Below are 16,711 nucleotides of genomic sequence, written 5' to 3' on the forward strand. Positions count from 1 at the left end.
TTGTCAACACTATCTCCATCTTCTTGAACTAAGGAAACTATGTCATCAGTAAAAAGTTGGAGTAGAAGTTGATTACTTGATGGGAGGGAGATACTTTTAATGCTACCAGCTTGGACTTCCTTTTTAACCATAGAATCAAAAGGGACAGAGCTAATTGCAAACAGCAGAGGCGCCAAGGGGCAACCTTATCGTATTGATCTCTTGAGGTCAAAGTTACTCACTGCACCTCCATTGATGTAGAGAGAATAGCTAATGCTTCACGGAAGAGAGTAGCTACCATGTTGATGAACCCTTCACCGAACCCCAATCTATCTAGCACAACAAGAAGATAGTCCTACCTTACCCTATCCTAGGCTTTGTCTAGGTCAACACCAAAGAGTAGAACATCCTATCAAGTCCACCCTGCATAGTCCAATGCCATGGAAACATTGAGGATATTCTCAAATATGTCCCTTCCTTTCATGAATCCTTTCTGATCAGCATCCACCACTGAAGTGCAAACTTCTTTAATCCTTATTGCAAGGGCTTTAGCATTATGGGATGCCAATCTCCTGCTTTAATCTTGTTGTTGTTTTGGGAACAGCTTGACCAGCCCGACATGAAAACCACCGCTGCATTTGCCATCGAAATCAAGTCTGGGCCCAAAATGTCATAGAAGGCTTGATAGAAATCAATTATTGTCTAGCCATCAGGGCCTAAGGACCTGTCATTTTTTGACTTGAAGAGTGCCTCTTCTAGCTCTATAAGCGAAAAGGGCCTAGCCAGGAAGTGCGATGAAACTCTAAAACCCGAGGTTGGATATCTTCTAGGACTTCCATTTTGCATCCTGAATCACTAATTCTCCCACGAATCACTTAAATGCTGACTGAATACATCTACAACATGCCAAGGGTTTGTCACCATCACTCCATCAACATCCAAAACACAATCGACCATCTCCCTTTGATTTTTTGCTTGATAGCTTGGAAGAAGGCTTTGGACAAGCAGTCTCCCACTACAAGCCACAATTGGTGGCTTCAAACTCTGGAGGGACTCTGGCCATTTCGGCATCTTCAATTTCTCTACGTTGAATCGTAGCCTCTGTCTCCACCAATAAGATGGTAGTTGTCAAAACCTTTGGGAAGGCGACCACTACCAATCTGAGAGAGTGCATGACCTTAGAAAGTTAGTCATCTCGGCCCTAAGGTCTAGTGCACACACCTGGACTAATGCATAGTTGGTGGCTCTATGCATGATTCTCGATGCTCATTTGGAGCGCCAGTGGTGCTCCAATTGGCACCTCCATTTTGGAGGTTGCAAATGTGAGCACTGGTGTGCCATTACTACTCCAACCAATAGGCATTTGCCAAGTGGTTTTGAGTATTGCATTCAATGCTCCTGAAGCTGACACCCTCTTCTTTCTATCCAATGAGCTAGTGCCACCTAGAAGTTTATAGCATCTTGCACCTCTCCCTATAGATCGTCAAAATGTCAGTGAGCTGAGGGAGTTCATTAAAAGCACCTTCACTTTGATTCACACGATAAATTTCATTTGGAGCCTGGGTGTCGCACCAGTCGAGCATTTTGGGCTACATGTGCACTGACTCTAACACTTTGCCCTACACCATCTGTTCGTCCCTTTGGCATAAATATGCACTTGCTTGATTGTCGCATCCAAGGTAGGAATCTTCTATTAACAGAGCTGCCAACCCCACCCAACACCTCTTCCTCCAATTTCTCGTCATGCCTTTTCTCCTCCAACCCCCTCTTCCTTTGGTTGGCATCAAGCGTTTCTTCTTCACCTCATCCCTTTGGAGTTGATGTAGTATCTTGTTGGAGCAGCTCCTGCATTGTCAGACCATTTGGAGTTGCATGAAATTAAACCTCACCTCTACCAAAGATCTTGGAGATCTCTTGGATGAAAGACACTTCCACGAGCACTGGAGCAGCCATGATCTTGCCTTTTTTTCCCATGACCAGCCATTGTTCGAATGGGTTCAGTGTGACCACCTTATCCATAGGACCATCATGATATTTAACCTCCAGGTCGATTCATAGTTCAGAAACTTCATGCATGTGGTTTGTGTGATGTGGTTCATCTATCTAGATCTGCTTCGATGATCGATGTTTTGTCCCCTTACATCATTCTCCCAAGCCCAACTTGGTGTTAGCCACATGAGTCGAACAATTCTTAGCGAAATGGCCCAACTTCTTGCAAATGAAGCAATCGTTAGGGAAGGGGCCAAACCTGACTCGATGCTCAAGCGATTGTCCATCGAGAAATTGCACCTCAATGAAAACGAGCACTTCCTATACACTATCCCAGAGTATCGAGGCTCTCTTCCTTCCAAGGGGGATGCGAGATGCAATTAGCAGCAAATGCTTTCAGTAGCATGTAGCTTTCACACTCATTCGCAAACTTTACAAGGATGCTAGCAAGGTCAAAGTGATTAGTAATGATAGGTAGAAATCTTGAAATCCATTGGACTTTCATATACTAAGATTCTTTTGGTTGCAAGTAATCAGTAATGATGGGTAGAACTCTTGGAATTCCATGATCATTAGAGTCTCATACAACAAGCTTCTTTTGATTGTAAGATTAAAAAAGTGTTATACCAACTTTTATCATAAGCTCTAGTGCCACTTTATCAAATTGTATGGAACTATGTCATTTGTAAAGGACCTCCCTTATAATATGCAAATCCTTAGTATGTAAGGATAGCAATCAACAACAATAGGGTGAAACAATTTTGCCACTCATACTCATTGTCTCATAAACCCTAAGCCTTTCCAAAATAAAAATTTAAAAAGTAAAGATATGCATGTATCAAGTGCAAAGTTGAGCCACCCTACCTTTATTAGTGAAAAGTCTTGCCTAGATGGAATGGCTAGAAATAAGTGGAAGAATCAATGCATAGAATTTGTAAGAGCAAAGGTATCTAAATTTGTGTACTAGCTACTCAGGCTCAGGGAGATACCTATTTTATCCCAGATCATCTTACAATTTCAAAGTAAATTTTAGGGCAAGATCTATAGTAAGCATAGCAATAGTCATGATAGATACCATACAGTACCCCATAGTGGATGCACATCGTTAAGTGAGCCGGTACCTTGGCCCATGGACTGAACCCATACCTTGGTCATCATTAACTTATGAATATTAGCAACTTCCCCTCTAAAAGGAAAGTGAGGCTTGACTAATGGTACATATAAATGATACGAGAGCTATGAGGGGCCAAAAGGATCAAATTGTCAATGGGCCAAGCAGGTGAATAATTTGGAATTCAAGTTATTTCGTGAAATGGTGCCTAAAGTCCTTAAAGCACTATCATTTAGCATTCAATAAGTGACTCTATGACTTGATAAATTGTTGAGTGCATGGAGATAGAGAATGACCAATGAGGTCAGTAGTAAGCAAAATCACTACTCATGCAAAAAATCCATTGTGGAAGAAAGAATCAAGGAGGGAAATGAAAAAAATCTTGCCTAAATAGAATGTGTGGAAACAACTAGAAGAAGCAATGCATACAATTTGTACAAGCAAAGACTGATTATAGCAAAAATCACTACTCATGCAAATATCCAATGACCATATGCTTTTCAAATCTAAGGATATTGGTAATATTCATAATTTGACTTTTTCCCCAAGTGGGTGCATCCCTTAGTTATCTAACTTGATTGGTTGAGAAGCAATGCCAGTAATAATTTGATTGCAAGAAGCAAAAAGTTATCCAAGATCCTAGTCACATCAAAATAGAATGCCAAAATTTAGCCAAGCTCTATCAAATCTATTAAATAGAATCCCAAAATTTATCCAAGCTCTATAAAATATGTTTTAGAAATATTGCAAATGCTACTCATATACAAATTTACATTGAATTTCACACCAATGTAGCCATATATTCAAGAGTTAACTTGTCATTAGCTATTGATCTATCCTTTAATTCTTGTTTCCCATTATATTATTGCTCAACCTGGGCTCAATCCTATCTATTTTGAATTTCACAAGTATGCAAGCTGCATACCAATAGAAAAATAGCAAGAAACAGAAAGAGCTAACAAGAGTCCAATTACAAAGGGCACCGCATGCAAGTTGAAGATCTAATGAAAGAGCATAGACGGGTTTGCCATATATACATGGGAACAAATGAAAGTAGCACTTTCATTTTTATCACAAGTAGCTATAATGGAATCAATCATGTCACATCAATAAAGTTGATGTTATAAAAAGAAATGAAATTTCTTATTCTTCTTATCCCAAAAATGTCACCTATGATGTGAACTAAAAAATGCTTTTATCATTTTTTGTTGAAAGATTAGCCTTTCCCATGGGTTTTAGTGGTGGTGGTGTATGGGAAAATAAAGAGCCTCAAGGGCATAGGATACCCTTAAGTAGATGCATGGTTTGGGAGTAGAAGATATAGCCCAATCCATAATTAGAAGATAAGATATACAAGTTAGAAGATGGGGTGTCTCTCTAAAACTCTAACCCAACTTTATGGAAAAGTGTTATGGAAATGTATTTTCCATAAATATTTTTCTTGCTAGGAATAATTATAGAAATTGAATACAATGCCAAGGTACTAATTAAGGTGTCTCACAAAGAAGTTAACGTATCCATGTTTTGCTAGGCTAGATGGTTGATATTGTGGGTAATTCTATGTTAGCTCTAATGTCGCTAGTGTAATTGGTGTTATTGCAATCAGACATATTGTGTATTTTGATGTTTGTATATCCAACGTATTTTTGTTGGGATTAGTGGGTGTGATGATTCATTGTTACTAACACAATTGGTGGCTTGAGTACCGATCACGAGTTGGATAATGAGAAATGGACATTTCGAAGATAATTTGGATTGAGGGAAGTGTCATGGTCGATAAAGACCATAGGCCAATAGTTTAAAATAATTTTGGGTAAAGGCAATCAAACTCCTTCAGTTATTTTGAGCTCACAGAGATATGATGAGCAATCCCTCTAATTGTGCACAAGGGATGTTTTTTGATGTACTATTAATGGTTCTTTTTGCTTTTTAATGAAATATTGTAAATACTCAAGATGGGAAGTAAGAGCCATCATCTAGATAGCATAGATTGGATCCCATGCTACATTGACTTATCTTTCTTCTTCTCTTTTCCTTGTTTTTCTTTTGATTACTTTTTTCATGATTTCTGTATCCTAGTTAACTCATGAATTTGTGGTATGGTTAATTTTCTTTCCTCATGATAGTGGTATCAAAGCAAGGCTGTGCTCTAGTGGGAGAGCTCACAAGTTATCAAAGAACCTGGGGTTTTCGTTAGCCTTGAGTGATTTCATTTCATAATCACTCCTAATCTTCAATGGATAGCCACCAGTTGAGAATGGACAATCCAATAAACCTAGTCCCTTGTGTCAATACAAGTAGAGGATTCCTAATGGGAGATCTTATGATGTGTAACATAGCTACATCACTAGAAGAAGGTCTCTTGTGCCATCATGACCCTTTACTTGTGGATAAATAATATAGATATTCTCAAATAGGATGACCAAGCTCCTTTGAGTATAGGATTAATAAAGTGGTCAAAGGAATTTCTGCCATATTTCTCGACATAGGCTCAAATTTCAATTTCAGTGCTACTTTCTAGGAGGTGGATGGAGTGCCTTGGTCCTCGTCACCCACCCATGTCATCTGTAGATGAGCTTTTTTACAACAGGTTTGATATTATCGTAGATGGATATTTCTACCAATACTCTCCATGTCCCAACATTACCAGGTAATCGTAGCAAGATTACCAAGTTTGATATTATCAAAGATGGATATTTCTACCAATACTCTCCATGTCCCAACAATCTCCCAAACAAGAGCAGCAAAAGTAGGAGAATTGGGAGGAGTCCCTTAGAGCTCTTGAAACACTTTTTTTAACATTAGCTTTTTGACAATATTGGAGGGTACAAGCATCTTAGCAAGATGCAGTGAGGCCTAGAAGAAGAAGTAGCATTGATTAACCACTTTGGACATAATACTTCATGTAGCATCCCAATTTTCTCTAGATGAAGTAGTGGAAAAGAGAGCTCTAAGGCCAAGAGGTATTATACCCATGGTCTATCAGACAAAGCAAGGAATGTCGGTGTAAGCATGGGTTTGTCTATTGATAGTCCTCAAAATGCATAATTGAGAATGGTTAAGCTAATCAAGGAGACGTGTTTCTTGAAGAAGCAAATAAATTCTTCAACATGTTGCTATCCCTTCATACTCTCAAGAATCAATGTCACTCCTCTGGACAATAGAGAACCCGATGTGCTCTATTGATATTTTAGTTTGTCATGCAATATAAAAGGTGGGGAAGAATGAGCAATTAGTTTTGACATTGTAAACCATGACACATTGGAGTGCCTGAGAAAGTATCTAGAGAGACTAAATGGACTTCTTGGAGAAGACTAGGATGTTGAGATTCAAAAGAGGCCAAATGGAAGGGTAAACAAGATAGTTTCTCTTGTGGGGGAGAAGTTCAAGTCAAAAGTTGAGGTCATGAAACAGATGTGTTTATTCGATTGTAAGAAGCACATTGTGAAGAATGCCCCAGCTTGTAAACAATGGTGGCATTGGCATTAGTTTTGATTTTTCTCGTTGAGGTTCAAAGCACCATAAGAATTCTGTTCTGTATTGTAATGATTGACAGCAAGCGGCAAATGTGATAAGTGATGTCGTAGGTTCTATCAAGAAAACTTTTTAATGTTCTCAAGATCAGCCTTCCAAACTCCATCACAAAGATGGAATGATAAACATTCAAGAGGAGAAATTCAATGATGGCAAAACCAAGACAGAGCTAAACTTGGAGAGGCATGGCCTAGTCTTCTAGGCTAGAGCGATTTGTGGAAGAGAGCCTTGAGATAGTCTCCTTTGCACTTGGATCAGCCATCATGAAGGAGCTCAAGGACTATAGATAAGAGAGAAGGCAAGAAGGCATCAATCAACAATAGTATCAATAAAGTGGTCAAATCAATCTACAAGAAGCTATACTCGATCAAGTTGGTCCAGCACAAGCCAACTCGAAGACATAGGAAGATGTGCATTCTCTCCTTATCTTTTTGTTTTGGCCTTGCATGGGGTGAATAGCATTATGAAATACATAGCTTTATAAACTAGCATGGAAGTACTAGACTTGAAATAGTATTGAGAATAGGTAAATGTTGGTCTATTCATGCATAATATTGTGAAGTACTATTGTATTTTATGCTAATGTATTTATGAATAAGGCTGTGAAGATACTAGTAATAATTAGGGAAGGAAATAAGAAATATATTAAAATATGGTGATGAATAATAAATCCTTTATTGATAATTTTATAAAATACTTGTGTATTTAATGCTAATGTATTTATGAATACTAGCAATAATTAGGGAAGGAAATGAGAAAGAAATTAAAATATGGTGATGAATAATAGATCCTTTGACAATAAAGTTAGGGGAAAGAAAGATTGATAGTTATAGATCCATCATAAATGATATAAGACATTCGGAACATAAATTGCTAGAAATCAAAGATTGTATGGGAGGATGATTGTTAAGATAATTAAAATTAATTTTGAAATTTGTAGCCATGAACTTGATATGATTCCTTTAATAAATTCAGTTCTCACAATATTTAAAAATACATAAACTATCATTTGATTATTATTTCCATACTAAGACCTACCCACAACTCAATAAAGTCAATTTCTGGCAATTCAAAATGTGCACATGCTTAATAAGTCACATATACAATATGCATACCTACCCCAAGTTTTATATTTAATAATTTTATAGCATATTGGAACATAAAATTCTCAATCAATTAGGCTACTTTATCAAATAGGTCTATATGAAATTCAAAATATTAATAATCCTTGATAGCAAGACCAAGAAAAATAAATAAACAGATATGTTTGCAGTGTACATTATAAAACTTTGCAAAAAAAGGAGAGCAAATATATGAACCGTAGCTTTGGGATATGTTTTTTCTTCCATAGCTTTAGATTAGCTTTGGGAATTTGGGAATTGTAGGAATGGTTGAGATCAATTGCATAGCATTGGTTTGAAATTTAGTTATGCTAGATACATCAAATTGAAAATTATAAGGAGGACAAGTCCTAGTAGCAATTATCTTTTCATGATGAACTTGAAATTATGATGTATTTAAGAATGGCACTGAGCAAGAAGGCTCTAATATTGACTCACAACTATGTGTGATGTATCTTAATGAGTTTATGGCTTAAAATATATATTTTATGATGGCTTAGATATCTCTTCAATCAATAACCTAGAAAAGGTGTTAAGCTATTTAGATGAAGTAGGGAATAATGTTTCTTAAATGCTTCTACTATAAAACAAGAGAAAAAGAAAGATAATGACCATACAAAGGATAACGATACTTCAACTATAGGGTTATTTGGACAAGCACTCAAGCATTAATGGGATAGATGTATGTAAATATATCTAACACAATAAATTTCTTAAAATTTATTTGTTCTTAAGACAACATGTGAGAACCATCAATTTATATTGTGTACTAGTAATGATCAAGGTGGTATGGAGGAAATTGAATGATTGTCAACCATGATTCCCAAATTATGTGGGTGTGCCAAGTACAGAGCATTTGGTGGTTTGGCATGATGAATATGATAATATCTAAGGCCCAAGGTGGTGTGTTGAGGCATGAGGCATTAAGCACATAGGATAAAGTGCACTAGATCAATGTCCGCTCAAGTACATATTTTAATTTTCTTGATTTTGGATGCAATGTACTATTAGTCATCTTGGGGTTTTCAATGCCCTCTCTCACACTGGCATCTACTCAACATGGTATTCGAGTTCAAGCCCTCTCCTCAAGGTATTCTAGCTGATCACTTGTGTTACTTCTATAAAGGGTACTCTCTTGTTTAAAAAGCTTCTCCTTTTGATGTATGGAGCTCAAGTTATGGCAATTTGAAAATGCATGTTGCATCCATTGAGTTCATTGTGTAAAACAGAAAGCTCCTCAACCTGACATTGGGACCTCAATTTGTGATTTTAGTCACTGGATACATTTCCACATTGGTATATATAAGTTATTAAAAGCTTAAAATTTTTTACCATTTTTGGAATAGTATTTCATACTCAACTGGTATTCAAGGTTAGTTTATCAAAATCCCAAAAGGCTCATCTACATCTCAGGTATCTCAAAAGGTCATGGGATTACAATCTCAAATATGATGGTTCAACAAATTTAGACTACTATGGTTTTACTAATGCTAGATAGTTTAGCAATGCTAATGAAACAAGGTGTACCAATGGCTCCTTCCATCTAGGCTTAATAGCCTTGTCGTGGTAGAGCAAGAAGCAACCAACCATGTCTTAAACCTCTACAAGGCAAGATACAAAGGATTTACCAATGTTGCATGTGAAGCTATTTGATTCAGAAGGTTTCTATCAAAACTTAAAATTCATTTTGGTGATCCTAGCACACTCTATGTTGACAACATGAACCATATTCAGTCGGCAAAGAATATAGTGTTTTGATCCCAAACATATTCAATTGCATCATCACCTAACTATAGAGAAAGTTCTCATCGATGATACAGACCTACCTATTCATGTTTGAATAGAAGAACAGGTTGCAAATATCTTCATCGAGCCATGCTCTATCAATATATTCAAAGTTGGTATTTGCTAGAGCTAGCTACACTGTAAGAGCAAGAGTTGAAGGTTATGTTGTACACTATGTACATACTTTTTTTGAAATACTCTTTGCACTCTAAGTACATAAATTTTTTTTGTACACTATGTCCACACTTTTTTCCCTATACTCTTTGCACTCTATGTGACTTGTTCTAATCTTCCTTCTTTATTGCCTTTGTTTCCATAATGCAACATTTAGGTTGTACTCTTTCCACTTATTTTAGTTTTCCTTATTTATCACATTTATATCCATAATGCAACATTTTAATTTCATAATATCTTTTATGAATCATGTTTTGATTACCTTTAAAGAGGAACATGATAGTTTTAAATTCTACTAGAATTTGGTGCCATTGGATGTCTTATGAAGGATAATGGCCAAAAGTATAAGCTTGCATAGTGTCGTATGAATTAACCCCCTTGAATTTGATATGTTATCATCATTGATTTAGAAAGGATATAATGATCAACACCAAATTTCTATAAGTAAAGTGTATCGATATGAAATAAAGAAGAATATGTAAAAACTAGTCACTTTTACCAACCCTTAGGATATTGTTGAGCATTGTCTCCCCAAAAAGTACTTCCAACTTATTTTCAAGTATTTTAAAGTTATTTGAAAGGGTGTAACGATCTCACATAAGTAATTGTGCATTTATAGGTAGTAGTATAAATTAAGACTACTACTATAGACACAACCTTTCACATCAAATCTTAAAAGTGTAGTGGCAAATCATTCCTCAAATGCATGATCTAAAATTTGAGTATTTGGATATATATGATCTGTAGAATCCTCACATGAGAAAGGGATTCGTGTGTATTTTTTCTTGCTTTTATTAAATAGGTCATATTTTTTCTTTTTCACTTGAGAGAGATGCCTTATATGAGAAAGGGATTAGTTTGTATTTTTTCTTGCTTCCATTAAATAGGTCATATTTTGTCTTTTTAAGGTGTTTGGTTTGGAGATGCAACATGAGATTTCACAATTCATAGGTTGCATTCAAGAGAAATAATGATTAGATCATAATATCTTTTGGGAGGATTAAAAATGTGTTATATTTCAAGAAACACCACCAACTTCACATGGGATTACCTATCAACAACATTGTCAATAATACAATGCTTAAAAGTTTTGATTTGATCTGGATCATTGTGATTCTTATTAGTGCTCATAAGTTTCCTCAATGTGGCAAGTTTAAAACCTCGAGGAGCTTGCACTAAAATAAAATATTGTTTAAATATTTAGAGTATAAATGAGATATTGTCAACATCTATCACAAGTACATTACATAGTTGTCATCTCTTTATTGAACATTTATTGAGCAATAGCAACAAAAAATATGTGATGAGGTGACAATTCTTTGGCTTAAAAATATTTGAGATTCACAATTTGCAAGAAGTGTGTGTGTGTGTGTGCATGCATGCATGCATGCATGCGTTCATGTGTGTGTGCGTGTGCACATGCATATAAACTTTTAGAAAGAGAAATAAGTGTTTATCCACTTCTTCAATAATCGTTGTTGCCTAAGGACATTACTCTGTTGAATGCCCTTGTGCACCTCTATAAGGGTAGCTTTTTTATGATGTGATTATGATTCTAATCACTCTACGTGTTTGATATTACAAAAGGCTTCTAAGCGAAGGTGTATTGAAGAGGATAGGCCTTCCCTAAAGACATCAAACAACTATAGAGTCAGATTATAGTAAGCTTTTAGAAAGTGGTTGAAGTCCCTTCCAAGTCTTCTTCTTCAAGCATCCCATTTTTTAATGTAGATTCCGATTAAAAGTTACCATCTTAAAGCTTCTAGTGATATTTATAAATAAAGTCTTAAATTGTATTCCTTGAAACGAAAGGGAGCCTAGGATCCCAACCTTGAGACCCAGCGGAGCAGATTTCTAACCCGTCGTTGACAGGTCATGCTACTCGTAGTTGATTAAAGATTATATTAAAAGAATAGAATTAATTACATGTAATGATGTTGATCCTTAGAGAGAAAGTGCTTTAGGGGTGGGTTGGGTGTATGAGGGATTCCACTCTCTCCACAATGAGAAGCATGGGCATCAATGATGGCTAGCCCCTTAAAGGGAGCTCCTTCAAGAGGATAAACACCAATTTCAAAACTTTGTCACAAGTGCAATGTAGTGAGTCCATGTATTGTAGTGAGTTGATTCTTAGCTTCGTTGTATGGCTATTATAATTGTAATGTAGTTGGTACATGTAATTGTAATGTAATGACAAAGGCATGATTGTTGAATACTTAAAAAACAATATCGCTTTGACAATTTTGTCAAGAAAAGCGAACGCTTGTAACGAACTTCCGAATGGGAAAATAGTTGTTCGGACTTTGCCACCATCATGAAGCTTGGGCGATGTCGGTAACGACATTTTTAAGAAATCTGATGGAACGGTAAAAAAAGCAGCTAGCCGAAATAACCAACGAATTTGCCCATTATTCTTCCCGCGCAATGCGGGCCCGTTGTTGTCGGTAAATGAAGATGCAGATGTGAACCGTCCGTCGCGGACTTCTGCCGCACAATATTTCACGAGGGCAGGCCGCAGAAGCCCGTTATAAACAGCCGTTTGGTGCAAGGTACGGCGAAAGGCATGCGTACTTTCGGTGCGGTGTGATTGGATGATGAGTTGAAATGGGCGCCCGTTGGCCGTTGTTGTTGGCAGCTTCAATCACGGGCGGCGGTTGATATTATTGTAGTGGCCGCCGCCTCCTCGCGGCGATCGATCTGATTCTGGCCGACGCGATTGCGGTTCCTGATGAATCCTGTCTGTTCGTTCCCACACAATCCAAACTGGGTTTCCCAGTACAAGTCCCGGAACAATCACCCCCTCCACACCACACCCCAATGCAAGAAGCAAGTCCATTAACGTTCCCTACTCAACAGAAATTCATTTAATTAGTTATTTGGGAATTGGGAGGATAGTGAAGCGACATTAAAGAATGATGTGGGGAGAAGGTTTGATTTATATCAAGGGTGGGGAAGTGTGGACGGGAACATTAATGAAAGGGGAGTGGATTTCATGCCCCCTATTGGAGGAGTTTTAAGAAAACGAGAATCTTAGAGCTTGTTCCCACTCATCCCTCACCAACGCTAAAGGAGCATGGTTGAGCGGCAGTGGGCAATTTTCTAGTAGCTGTTCCCATGCTAAAGCAGCGTTGTCCTCATTGCCAAACTCTGACAAAAGCATGACAAAACCCTGCAAGCTTTCAAAAAATCTAGAATGACATTGGCTAGGAGGATGCTAGCCTCGTAATGCCTGCTTGGAGAGGGTTTTTCCCCATCTCCAATGAGGCGATGGAATGCTTGAGTCTAGCAACTGAATATGCAGGGTGATGAGCGGGAACGAACCTTGGACCTTGACACCACTTTGTGGCGATTATGCCAAAGAGGGAACGCGCTCTTAGAAACCCTAAAGAGAGTTGAAGAGCTATTTACAAATTAGCCTTACCAAAGGAATGTACATTACATCCAGTTTTTTAGGTAAGTAGGCTTAAACGGTGATTAGGAGATGATGACATTCCCATTAAAAATGAAATCCTTACCATATGAACAAAAAAAAAAAAGATAGAGAAGAAAGAAGAACAAGACACAGTAGATATCAAGAAGTCTACTAAAGTGGAAGGATAGACCTAAAGAAAGTTCAACATGGGAAAGGGTAATTGCTTGCTCTATCTCTCCTAATTAATGTATGTCTCTCTTCCCCTCCTTACGCAAATTGATGTATCTCATCCCTCGCCTTACGTAAATTAATCTCGTCCCCTCCTCCCCTTGTCACGCTGCCTGCTCTACCTCCGCTTGCTCGTCCGCTTCCTTCCTTCCTCCCGCTTCCTCCCGCTCACTCCTTTCTCCTTCTTCCCCTCCTTCATCCTCCTTCCTCCCCTCCTTCCCTTCCTCCCCTCCTTCCTCCTTCCTCCTTCCCTCCCTCCCTCCTCCTCCCCTCCCTCCCTCCTCCTTCCCACTCCTCTCTTACTCATTTGATTAGAGAGGTCTTCATAGGCCCCTGCGTCTACCGCCCCTTTTATATCCAAGGTAGGAAGCTTCTTGAAGTCGGAGGCTTCTCGAAGAAGCCACAACCCTCCTGCAAGCTGCAATTACCTTAATCACATTAATCGAGCATCGCAGCCCCCCCACAACTTAATTAATAAACGAGTTTTTCTCGCTGGGGGGCCCTATGGAGACTACTGGATGAAGTGAGGGCTGTTTTTTGGCTTTTTGGCCAAGATGATCCTTAGAGTGGGATCCAACCATCCGCTCGGCCATCCTCGAAAAATGAAGAAAAGGTTCATCGTCGTTGTTGGACCAATGAGAGAGCCAAGCTCAAACGAGTGGTGAAATAAAAAGTGTCCACCACGTGAGGGTGGGTGGTTGAAAATAATTTGGCGTGAAATGCACTAATAGGTATATGAACCCTCACCTCACCAAGTACCTTCCATCCACCACACCGATCACAAGCTCTTGTAATCTTTTTAGAAATGTGCTAGTAGATGTTTTCATGTATACCTTCCATCCACCACAACAATCATGAGCTCTTGTAATCTTTTTAGAAATATAAATGCCAGTTGGTGTGAACCACACCAAGCACCTGGCCATCCTCCTATTTCCTTCTCTTCTCCCTTGGTCTTAGCCTACAAAACGTGTTGTGTGGTCCTCGCCTCCAAATACACTACATGAACAATGGATCGCATTAACTGTGGGGTTAGATAATTGCCACAGATCCCCACATTGCCCAAAAGATTGTTGTAGGAAGTTTAAGCTACAAAATTAGGCACGGAAAGGGGAACATGATGGGCAGAAGGATATCCCTATTTTGTACCATGTTGTGGGAGAAACAACTAAATTTCACGTGCTATAGAAAGGGGATTTAGCATCTTGTAGGAGGAAAAACCAAATTTCATGTGCTATAGAAAATGATGATTGGCTCTCATGAAGTAAAGATGGTGGAATTTGAAATCCATGCTTATTTTTGCCTTGTTTTGAGATATTAATGAGATGATTTTCATCTCCTAGATAGATGGCAAGAAGGTCTCAAAGTGCCTTTTTTGGTAGTGTCAAAATGACAAAACCAGGAAAATTTGAGGTGGTCCTTTATTCTTTAAGAAGGGTTGAACATTTAATGTTTAAAGTTCGTGGGACTTTCTTAAATATGTAGCGTCCACCTTAATTAAAAAGTACGAACGTAGATCCATGAGAAAGGACTCCACTCACTTTCCCTCTCTAATGGGACCCTCCCCCCTTACATTTGTTGGCCCTCCCTCTTTTACTTTTCTTCTCCCCTTCCTTTTCAAGCGTCTTCCTCTACCCATATGCATCCACCTTCACTTGCTTTTCTTCCTCTCCTCTCGTACCATTTTACTCCTCTCTCACTTCCCTTTTACTAATTACTAAATGATTTATAATTAAAAAATATTTGAGCTACTTTACATTTGTCAAATTGGGTAGTTTTAGTGATTTAGGGGACTTGAGTTCAAGTTTTCTTTTGGAGGGGTCATTGTTTGCTTAGGTGTAGCCATTTTTGTTGTGGTTAAAGGACTTTTATGTATATAGCTACCTTGCATGACCCATAACTTATGCATAGCTCAATAGAATTCAGCAAACTTTGTCTTCAAGTCATAGTACACATTGTCGCATGTGAAGCATGCATCTTGAAGACTATAGGATATAGCAATTTATTCAAAAACATCAAAACTTTGTTCTATACATACATGCAACCAAGTATCATTCTAAAGTACACTATGTGAGCTTCTCCTCAACCCAAGGACACACCTAAATGAGATCATTATGCATGGGTTAACGGGCCTCCAATGTTGTGCTTTGAGGGCATGCTCCATAACTTTTTTTGATTTGTTGAAAACCAAAACGAATTGAAAATTTGGAATCCAAACTATTGGGACTAGTGCATGGTGGTTTTAAAACATTGATAATTGTTCGTATTGGTATCTAGATTCACCCTAAAATGGAAGAAGTTGGGAAAGTGCAATTTGTGCATGTGCAAAGATATTTTAATAAATCCAACACTATTTACAATTTTGAATTGTTTCTTTTTCCATGCACTTGCTTGCTATATGGCTCATAATCATGCCAAAGGTCATTGCATTTAATAATACACAGCATCAAACCCGATAGCATGCCCTTTGGCCTATTTTTGTTTTGAAGCATTTTAGACCACATTGCACTTGTTTGGGATATCCAAGTCTGCTGACATGTATCGCCAGAGGGGGGGAAAACCGGCAGCTAAAATCTCGCTACTCCCATGAATTTCAAATTTTCACACCTCCTGCCTATCAAATCTTGGAAGATTAAGTACCTGCAACCTATCCCTGCCCTACAAACACCCTGCAACTCGCATGCACCTCGACGTGACCTTGCGTAGACTTTGGTTTGCCATTGTCTTCTTTCGGGTAAGTTGTCTTCTATTCTTTGCTTGCCTCACCAGCTAGCTTCTCTCGGTCTATTTTGGACTGATCATGGCCATGGCGTCAATGGCAACATGCAGCTTGCTATGGCTTGCAAGTGAAGCAAACAAAGGTTTGCTAGACCCAGATAGAATCAACTTTGGTCATTAATTTCTCACCACATCCACCATGGAATTTGATGGGACTCCCAACATGGAACCAACATACATGATACTCAAATGTTGGATTTGGCACCATGTGACATAATGAGGGACTGAGCTCTTGAGTCATATATAGCCTTGTCACAATAGGAAGACCTTGGATGACCATATAAAAGGTGGTACAAAGTGCATGATTTTGGGAGAAAAAGGAATCATTATAGATGTTAACTCTGATTAAATAATGGTACCCTTAGGGGACTCAAAAACATTGCCATCTACGATGTATTGCAACATACTTTTGATTTCCCCCACTAAAAGGTCTCAAGATTTGAGACTTCATTGGTCAAAATTAAAGAGCTTAATGCTAAAGAATTCAAACTCTGAAATTGGAAGACTTGAATAGGTGGTTGGTCCAATGGCTATGGCATCTCGACACAATTCAATTCTTGGATTCTTATAAAGAGATGGAGTGGAGGGGGGAAGTTCACTCAA

This window comes from Dipteris shenzhenensis, chromosome 24, assembly GCF_047967505.1.
Source record: "Dipteris shenzhenensis isolate YYH24624 ecotype China chromosome 24, Dip_SZ_1.0, whole genome shotgun sequence".
Taxonomy (NCBI): Eukaryota; Viridiplantae; Streptophyta; class Polypodiopsida; order Gleicheniales; family Dipteridaceae; genus Dipteris; species Dipteris shenzhenensis.